This window comes from Loxodonta africana, chromosome 7 (genome assembly GCF_030014295.1).
Source record: "Loxodonta africana isolate mLoxAfr1 chromosome 7, mLoxAfr1.hap2, whole genome shotgun sequence".
Lineage (NCBI taxonomy): Eukaryota > Metazoa > Chordata > Mammalia > Proboscidea > Elephantidae > Loxodonta > Loxodonta africana.
In genome coordinates, this window is record NC_087348.1 from 34,661,478 (window position 1) to 34,670,962 (window position 9,485).

The window sequence follows — 9,485 nt, forward strand, 5'->3', positions numbered from 1 at the left end:
CATAAAAGAGAAAATCCGACAGAGAGACATTAGGGACCTCATACCACCAAGAAAGCAGTGCCTGGAGCAGAGCGGGTCCTTGGGACCTGAGGTTCCTGCATGGAGAAACTCCTAGACCAAGGGAAGATTGATGACAAGGACCTTCCTCCAGAGTTGACGGAAAGAGAAAGACTTCCCTTAGAGCTGGCTCTCTGAATTTGGGCTTAGCCCCCCAGACTGTGAGAGAATAAATTTCTCTTTGTTAAAGCCATCCACTTGTGGTGTTTCTGTTATAGTAGCACTAGATAATTAGGACAATGTTATATTCAATATTCTTCACCAGCACCATAATTTAAAGGCACCAATTCTTCTTTGGTCTTTCTTATTCATTGTCCAGGTTTCACATGCATATAATGCAACTGAAAATACCATAGTTTGGGTCAGGAGGACCCAAGTGACATCTTTGCTTTTGAGCTCTTTAAAGAGAACTTTTGCAGCAGATTTTCCCAATACAATGTGTTGTTTGATTTCTTGGTTGCTGCTTCCATGGGCATTGATTGTGGATCCAAGTAAAGTGAAATCAATATTTTCTCCACTTGCTCATTGGTCCATTTGTGAGGATTTTTGTTTTCTTGTTGAGGTGTAATCCATACTGAAGGCTGTGGTCTTTGATCTTCATCAGTGCTTCCAGTCCTCTTCACTTTCAGCAAGCAAGTTGCGTCATCTGTGTATCACAGGTTGTTAATGAGTCTTTTGCCAATCCTGATGCCATGGTCTTCGTATAGTACAGTTTCTTTGATTATTTGCCAGCACACAAATTTGATAAGTGTGGTAAAAACATACCACCCTGACACACACTTTTCCTGACTTTAAACCATGCAATATCCCCTTGTTCTGTTCAAACAACTGCCTCTTGGTCTATGTACAGGTTCTGCATGAGCACAATTAAGTGTTCTGGAATTCCCATTCTTCCCAATGTTTTCCATAATTTGTTATGATACACACAGTCAAATGCCTTTGCACAGTCAATTAAACACTGGTAAACATCTTTCTGGTTTCTCTTCTTTCAGCCTAGATCCATCAGACATCAGTAATGCTATCCCTCACTCCACGTACTCTTCTGAATGAGGCTTGAATTTCTGGCAATTCCCTGGCGATGTACTGCTGCAACAATTTTTGAATGCTCTTTAGCAGAATTTTCGTTGTATGTGGCATTAATGACATTGTTCAATTATTTTTGCATTCTGTCAGATCACCTTTTTTTGGAATGGTGCAAATATGGATCTCTTCCAGTCAGTTGGCCAGGTAGGTGTTGTCCAAATTTATTGGCATAGACAGCTGTGCACCTCCAGTGATGCATTCATTTGTTGAAACATCCCAACTGGTAATCCATCAATTCCTGGAATCTTCTTCTTCCTTCTTATAGTTTAGGAGGCTAGAAGTCCGAATTTAAGGTGCCAGCTCCAGGAGAAGGCTTCGTCTCTTCGCTGGCTCTGGAAGAACGTCTCCATCTCTTTGAGCTTCTGCTTCTGGGCAATCGTCATGTAGCTTGGCATCTCTCTCCCCCAATCTCTGCTTTGCTCTCTTGTTTAATCACTTTCATATCTCAAAAATGATTGATTCTAGATACTCCCTATACAAATCATGCCTCATTAATATAACAAAGACATCCCATTCCCAAATGGGATTATAACCACAGGCATATAGGTTAGGATCTAGAACACATATTTTTGGGGGACATAATTCAATCCATAACAAACACCAATGCCCCAAGCCTAGGACTAATGTCCCTTTTTCTGTACTATAAGACCCCTCTGCTGAGTTGCAGACATTACCAAAGTCGGGACACAAACCTTCATCAGCACCACAAACAGCACCAGGGCCACTGCCAGGGATCCCTAGGAGCCAGAGTATGTCTCGGATACGATTTCTGGCCAGTGCAACTCATGTGCAGCCACCACTCATCTTACAGTGGAGGCTTGCATGTTGCTATGATCCTGAACCTGTTTCAGGGCAGCTTCCAGACTAAGATGCACTAGGAAGAAAGATCTGGCAATATATTTCCAAAAATGAGCCAATGAAAACCCTATGAATCACAATGGTCCAATCTGCAACCGAACATGGGAATGGCACAGGACTGGGTAGCATTTTGTTCTGCTGTACATGGGGTCACCCTGAGTTAGGGGCTGACTCCATGGCAGCTAACAATAGAAAATGTCCTAGGCAGAGGGAGTACCCACGCTGGTCTCTGCCCTCACCTCTGCTGGGGCAGAGGTGGGGAGGGTCACATACAGAACCAGAGGACATGGTGGCTGGGTGAGGATTCCCAGCACAGAGGGAGAGTGAGTGGGATTAGAGACACAATTTCTGAGGGTCCAGGAATTCCGAGGACCTCAGGGACACCTACAGAAACTACATCCTTCATGATCGCCTGAGATGTTCACTATGTCTACTATGTACACTCTGCCCATCCCTCTCTGAGAACTCATCTCTCAGTTCAGAAGACCAAGGTCCCCACCTAGCCCCAGACTGTGCTTCCCTCATCACAGATTCCTCCTCTATGGCCCCACAGTTTGGCTTGCCTGTCCCTCAACCAGATTCTGTTCTCCTCAAAGACAAGGACTAGAAATGTCATATTCACCCCTTTTCTTGCAGCTCAAGGCAAAGCCGTGAGTGAATTTTATTTCATGGGGAGAATTGACTTTTCTCGCTGCTCAAATTAACATAAGGAGCTTCTCCTCTCCAGCCCTAGTGAATCCTGGGGTGACAAAAGTTCAAAAGAGGTGTAGACAGTCGTACATGGCTCAGGACAGTATGTGATTTGGGGAAGTTTGCCCACTCTGGGCCTTGGCGTCTTCTTCTGCAAATTGGAGAAGTGAGACTAGAACTACAGCCCTGATGGTCTGTGGTTCTAAGTTCTTCTTTTTGCCTAGTTACCCATTACATTATCTGTAGTTTTCCAGTGCTTCTCTTACCCATTATTCTGCTTTTCTTTGCAATCTGGAGGCCTTGGGAAGCAGAATGGCCATGGCCCAACCCTTCTGTCCACAGAGATGTTGCAACTGACCCTGCTGTGAGAGAGTGGGCCAGGATTAGGGGCCCCTGTGGGGGTTGGGTATATTAGTTGTCTAGTGCTGCTGTAACAGAAATACCACAACTAGGTGACTTTAATGAGCAGAAATTAATTTTCTCACAGTTTAGGAGGCTAGAAGTTGGAAATCAGGGCACAGGATAGGGAAAGGCTGTCTCTGTCACTCTGGGAGAAAATCCTTGTCTCCTTAAGGTTTTCTTCCTCAGTTCCTTGGTGATCTCCACTTGGCATCAATCTTTCCCCACTTGTGCTTCCTTACTTCCATGTCTAAGGATCCCTGGCTGCACAGTGGTTGAGCACTTGGCTGCTAACTGAAATGTCATGGTTCGAACCCACCAGGTGCTCCACAGGAGAAAGATGTGGCAATTTGCTCCCTTAAAGATTTACAGCCTTGGAAACCCTATGGAGCAGTTCTACTCTGTCCTACAGGGTCACTACGAGTTGGAATCAACTTGAAGGGAAGGGGTTTTCAGTTGCGACTAATGTGAGCTAGGGGCTCCTTCAGGAGGAGTGGGAAGTGGAGGGGGCACATGGCGGGGTCTTGTGCTTGCAATGTTCAATTTCCTGCAAGGTGTTCATTTTGTTGTGAATCACTGGGTTGTTTTGGAGGCACTTTCCTGTATGTTTCTTATAATTCACCTTCGCCCCCCCAAAATACTTATGGTCTGAAGATGACCACCACTTCCTCCGCATGCCCCAAAACTAAAAAACCAAACCAATTGCTGTTGAAGTAATTCTGATTTATGAGGACCCCAACCTTGGGTGACAGAACTGTGCTCCATAGGGTTTTCAGTTGGAGCCCTGGTGGCTCAGTTGTTAAGCATTCTGCTGCTAACTGAAAGGTCTGCAGTTCGAATCCACCAGCTGCACTAAGGGAGAAAGATGTGGCAGTCATCTTCCTTAAAGTTTACAGCCTTGGAAACCCTCTGGGGCAGGTCTACTGTGCCTTTCAGCGTCATTATGAGTTGGAATCTACTTGCTGGCAATGGGTTAATCTTACAGATGTGGGTCACCAGGCTTTTCTTCGAAGGCCCTGTGGGATGAGTTAGAACTTCCCACATTTCAGTTAAGATCTGTATGCTTTACTGTTTGAGCCCCCGCCACAGAGTTACAAATAATCTCCATATTCAGACGCATGTTCTTCTCCCACTGAATCTGAACCATCCCAATGGAGACAATACCACAGCTGGAATCCTCTCGAGCCCTGGACTCTCAGGGGCAGCTAGACCTGCACAAGATAAGCCCTAGATGCTGGGCAGCTCCTGTCATGTTCTGGAGTAACGACAAATGTGGCCAATGAGACAGCAGCAGTAAGGAAGTTGGTCCTGGTGCCCAGATTGTGGAGATGAAGGGAAACCTGACCCTTTCGAAATTATCCCCTTCCCTTTTCCACTTTCTTCTCTACCGAGTCCTTGTGCAGATAACTTCAGCTCCAGTTGTCAGGGCTTCCTAGGCCTCAGGCTCTCTGTATGTCCTTGGTGACTATTAACATGTGGAATCCTGACCGCCACAGCCCAAGTCTAGACACTGTCCCCTCTGCCCCATCCAAGAATGAAATTTACAACCTGGGGGGAATGGCCTCACCCCTGCCCCTGTGTCCCCTTTTATAGCCCCTGTCACAGGAAGTTACAGATGCCAGAAGACATTTATCTCCCCTACATGGTGACTCCTGGAGGGCAGCATCGGGGTGTGTTGTGCAGAGAAGAGACACCCATCAAGTGTATACTGAAGGAGTGGATATGGAGAGAGGGAGTGGAAGCTGCCTCCTACACCCACCAGGGCTGCCCCATCTCTCATGTGCCCTATCTCGCCTCCCGAGCCCCTCCTGGGAGTCACCCCACCAGGACTGACCCCCACAAACCCTAGAGCCCACAGCTTAGTGGATTTAATCCAGATGGAACCTGATTTCACATTGCAAACATGCCACCCTAGGGGAAGAATATCGACAGGGAAGAAAAAGATGGAGGCTGGTCCCTGCACTGGATGTGAACTTGAGCTAGTCTCTTGCTCTTTCTGGCCTCAGGATCCCACGAACGGACGTGTGAAGGTGATGGTTGGTCTCCAAGGGCAGACCAGCCCTGACAACATCTGGATCTGAGGTTCCTGCTATGAGGATGGTCACTGGTCATCAGCCTTTCCTCACTTCCATCTTCCTCTTGGGGTTTTCTTTAAATCTTGAAGATCTTAGTTACCAGAGATACAAACCCTAAGAAACAAACTTTTCCATGGGGAGACCTCTGTCTCCAGCTCAGACATGCTGCTGCTGTTGCTGCTGTCCCTACTCTAGGGGGTGCTAGCAGCTAAGGGTCAGTCATGTGGGTCTTTGAGTGACTTCACGCTGCAAGTGCAGGGGCCAGTGAGGGTACAGGAGGGTCTGTGCATCCTCGTGCCCTGCACTGTCTTCTACTCCCACAAAGACTGGACTTACTCTGACCCAGCTTACAGCTACTGGTTCAAGGAAGGGGTCGATGTAAACAAGGATGCTTCAGGGGCCACAAACAAACAAGGTCAAGAACTCCAGGAGGAGACCCAGGGCCAATTTTTCCTCCTTGGAAACACTGGGACCTGCAGCCGCTCCCTGAACATCAGAAACACCAGGATGCATGACTCAGGGTCATACTTTTTTCAGGTTGAGAGAGGAAATATGAAATTCACTTACAAATCAAACCAGCTCTCTGTGCATGTGACAGGTAAGGAACAGGTTCCAGGAGAGACCACAGGAGACGGTCATGGGACCCCCTATTCCTCATGCTGAGAGGGGATTGGGGTGAAGCGTGCTGGGCTCTGGGGGAGGGGCTGGGTAGAGTTCATGGGCATAACTTGGAATTCATCCCTCTTGACCCTGCTTCTCCCACTTTCCCACTAGCCCTGACTCAGACCCCTAACATCCACATCCTGGGGACCCTTGAGGCCACCCGCCCCAAAAACCTGACCTGCATTGCACTACGGGCTTGTAAGTGGGGAACTCCCCCCACCTTTTCCTGGACGGGAACCTGCATCAGCAGCCCCATGATCCCCAACTGCCCTGTGCTCACCCTCACCCCTTGGCCCCAGGACCACCAACCTCACCTGCCAGCTGACCTTCCCTGAAGCAGGTGTGACTACAGAGAGGACTGTCCAGCTCAGCATGTTCTGTAAGTGCTGGGTGGGGACACTTGGGTCTCTGATGAGGGGTTCCTGAAGGCAGCAGGGCTGGGAGGGGGTCATGGCCTTGGACACTGTGTGCCACATTCTGAAATCTGTTCTGGAAGGGATCCAGGGAGATGTCTGCCTCCACCTCTTCCGCATATCTGCAGCTCCTGGGGATCGAGGGCCTGTGTCCACCCCCCCACCCACCCACCCAATGCAGGTTGGTTGTGTCTTTCTGTCCTGTACGCTCTACTGAATGTGGCCATAACTGTCTTCCGAGGAAATGGCACAGGTAGGAAGCACCTCTCCTCCCTGGGGCTGTTGGGAGCTCGGACTGGGCCAGGATCTCCCACATCCTCCTGGACTTAATCTGGTCACAAGAGACCCCCTTATAGGGGAACCTGGGGTTCCTCTTCAAACTGAAATTTGAGGCCCCTTGTCATCCAACTCCTGGTGACTCCTCTAGCCTTGTCCTTTTATTTTCCCTAATAGTGTTTATGTAAGTCCTTTTGGAGAGGTAATATGTTCTCATGGCTGAAATTCAAAATGCACAGCAAAGTCTCTCCCCAGATGCCAGCTCTCCTCTACAGAAGGGACAGGTGCCCTGGCTTTTCCACCTAATGTGTCCAAGAGATCATTCAATGTCAGAAGTAAAGACCATGCTCGTTCCTGTCTCTCATTGTGCAGTATCTCCTGTATGGATGAGCTCTGGCTCCATGCACATCTTTTATTAATGAGAAAGGATGTCATTAAGTTTTCCACTACCAACAACAACAAATGAATGCAACGAATAATCTTGTATCCTTTATCTATTTGTGTCTACTTTTACAGGTGCGTCTTGTCTGTGAAACAAACACTTAACAGCAAAGTGACTGGATTGTATGTTCTTTCTAATTTTGAGAGACGTAATCAAACTGGAGTCTCTGGGTGGTACAACTGGTTAGGCACTCAACCACTAACCAAAATGTTGGTGGTTCAAACCCACTCAAAGGTGCCTCAGAATAAAGGACTAGCAATCTGGTTCCAAATGGTCAAAGCCTTGAAAACCCTATGGAGCAGTCCTACTTTGCACATATGGGGTTGCCATGATTCAGAATCGACCCAAAAGCAACTGGAAAAAAAATGACCAAATTGTTCTCCATTGAAGCCAATCAAGTTTAAATTCCCAGTGAAAGTGTTTGTTTCTTCCCAGCCCCACCAACACAGTGTGGGGCAGAACCTTGGGATATTTATCAGTTTTATGTCCAAAATCCTTAGGTCAGTTCATTGGGGGGAGATTCAGGCAGGATGCCTATTTACAGTCTTGAAGTAAAATATCTCTCACTCTGGAAACCTCAGATTTTTGCTTTTAAGGCCATCAACAGATTGCATCAGGCCCACCCACATTGTGGACAGTAATGTGCTTTACTTTAGATCAACTGGCTTGAATGCTAATCATATGTAAATTATGGTGGAATCTAGGCCAGTGTTTGGCCAAACAAATGGCCACCGTAGCCTAGCCCAGGAGACACATAAAATTAATATCACAGCTCCTTCTCAAGGCCCTTCTTGCAGTGTCTGTGCTTTCTTAGTCTAGGTCTCTGTGTGTGTCTGTCCCCCTCATCCTATCTCTTTCTGTATCCTCCCTCATTCTCTGGGCCTCTTTTTCTCTCTAGCTTTCAGAATCTCTGTCTGTCTCTTTCTAGGCTCCACCATCACAGAGAACGGTTTATTACCGTATGTCCAGGAGGGTCAGTATCTGTGTCTGGTCTGTGTCATCAGCAGCAACCCCCCTGGCAGGCTTAGCTGGGACCAGGGCAGCCTAACCCTGAGCTCTTCCTAGCCCTTGAACCTGGGGTCCTGGAGCTGCCCAAAGTAGAATCTGGAGATAGAGGGGAATTCACCTGCCTGGATCAGCACCCATTGGGCTCCAAGCATGTTTCTTTGAGTCTCTCTGTGCAGAGTGAGTTGCTGGGTATATGCTGAGGGAGGGAACCTGGTAGGGGTTTGTTTGGTCAGTAGAAGGGGTAGAGGCCAGGGGAGAGAACCTCCCCCATTCACTCCCCGAGGCAGCCCCACTTGCCGTCGCTGTGTGTCTGTGAAGCAGAAGGGGTCCTGGCCCATGGTCTTCACCCTGATCAGGGGGAGGTTCATGGGGCCGGCTTCCTTCTCACCTATGGCCTCACCTGGATCTGTTACACCAGGTGAGCACACCTGCCTTTCTTCATGGAAGCCCATTAATTGACTTCAAATTCCTGGAGTTAGAATTAAGGTAACTGACTCTGACTTGAGACCCTGGTTTCTCTGCAGGTGTGGAGACCCCTAGAAGAGCAGGACTGAGTCCCTCTCCTTCTCAAGACAGGACTGAGGTATGAACATGGAGCTGAGAAGAACAGACAGGGTCATCAGAATCAGCTTCTCCCTGGAAACACTCAACCCACACCCATTTCCCTTTGGAAGACAGGGCTCTGTGAACAGGCAAATGGCCCTTGTTATCAGGTCAAAGAGATCCTGGCACAGTACCTGCTGAAGCAATGTGGGTCCTAATCCCATTTGAGTGGAGTCTGTATAAAAGAGAACTGACACAGAGACAAGTATAGACAGAGGAAGGAAAGCCAGGTGACAATGGAGGCAGACACAGCTGCAAGCCAAGGCATTCCAAGGATTGCTGGGATCCATTAAAAGTTAGGACAGAGGCAAGGAACAGTTTCTCTCTTCTCAGACCCTCAGAAGAAATCAACATGGCCGAGAATCTGGTTTGAACTTCAAACCTCCAGAACTGTGGGTCAATAAATTTCTGTTTTTGAAAGCCACCACTTTGTGGTACAGGCAGTCCCCAGGTTACAAATGTCCAACTTACATAGAATCAGTGCTTAGAAGCCAAGCCCGTAAAGACTATTATATTAAAAATTAGAGGCATGTACAATGGTTAGTCATAGGGTGTTATTACAAAAGGGTGCTACTTTGTGATGTGCATCAAAACATTATTATTGCTATATTATGTAAAAATGCTTTACTGTATCTGGAAGTGTTTTTTTAATGTTTTTTATGAATGGAAAATATACACTATATACTAAGACAAACATTTGACTAATTGATGTTAGTTACAAACCATACCTAAATGTTCTGACTTACATACAAATTTGACTTAAAGACAGGTGTAGGAACGGAACTAGTTGGTAACATGGGACTGCCTGTATTTTGTTATGGCGGTCCTGGGAAACTGAAACAACTCCCAACTTTTCCCTATTAGCTATAACTTGTGTGGGCTACTTTTGCAGTATCTTCACTTCTCCCAGGCCCTGGA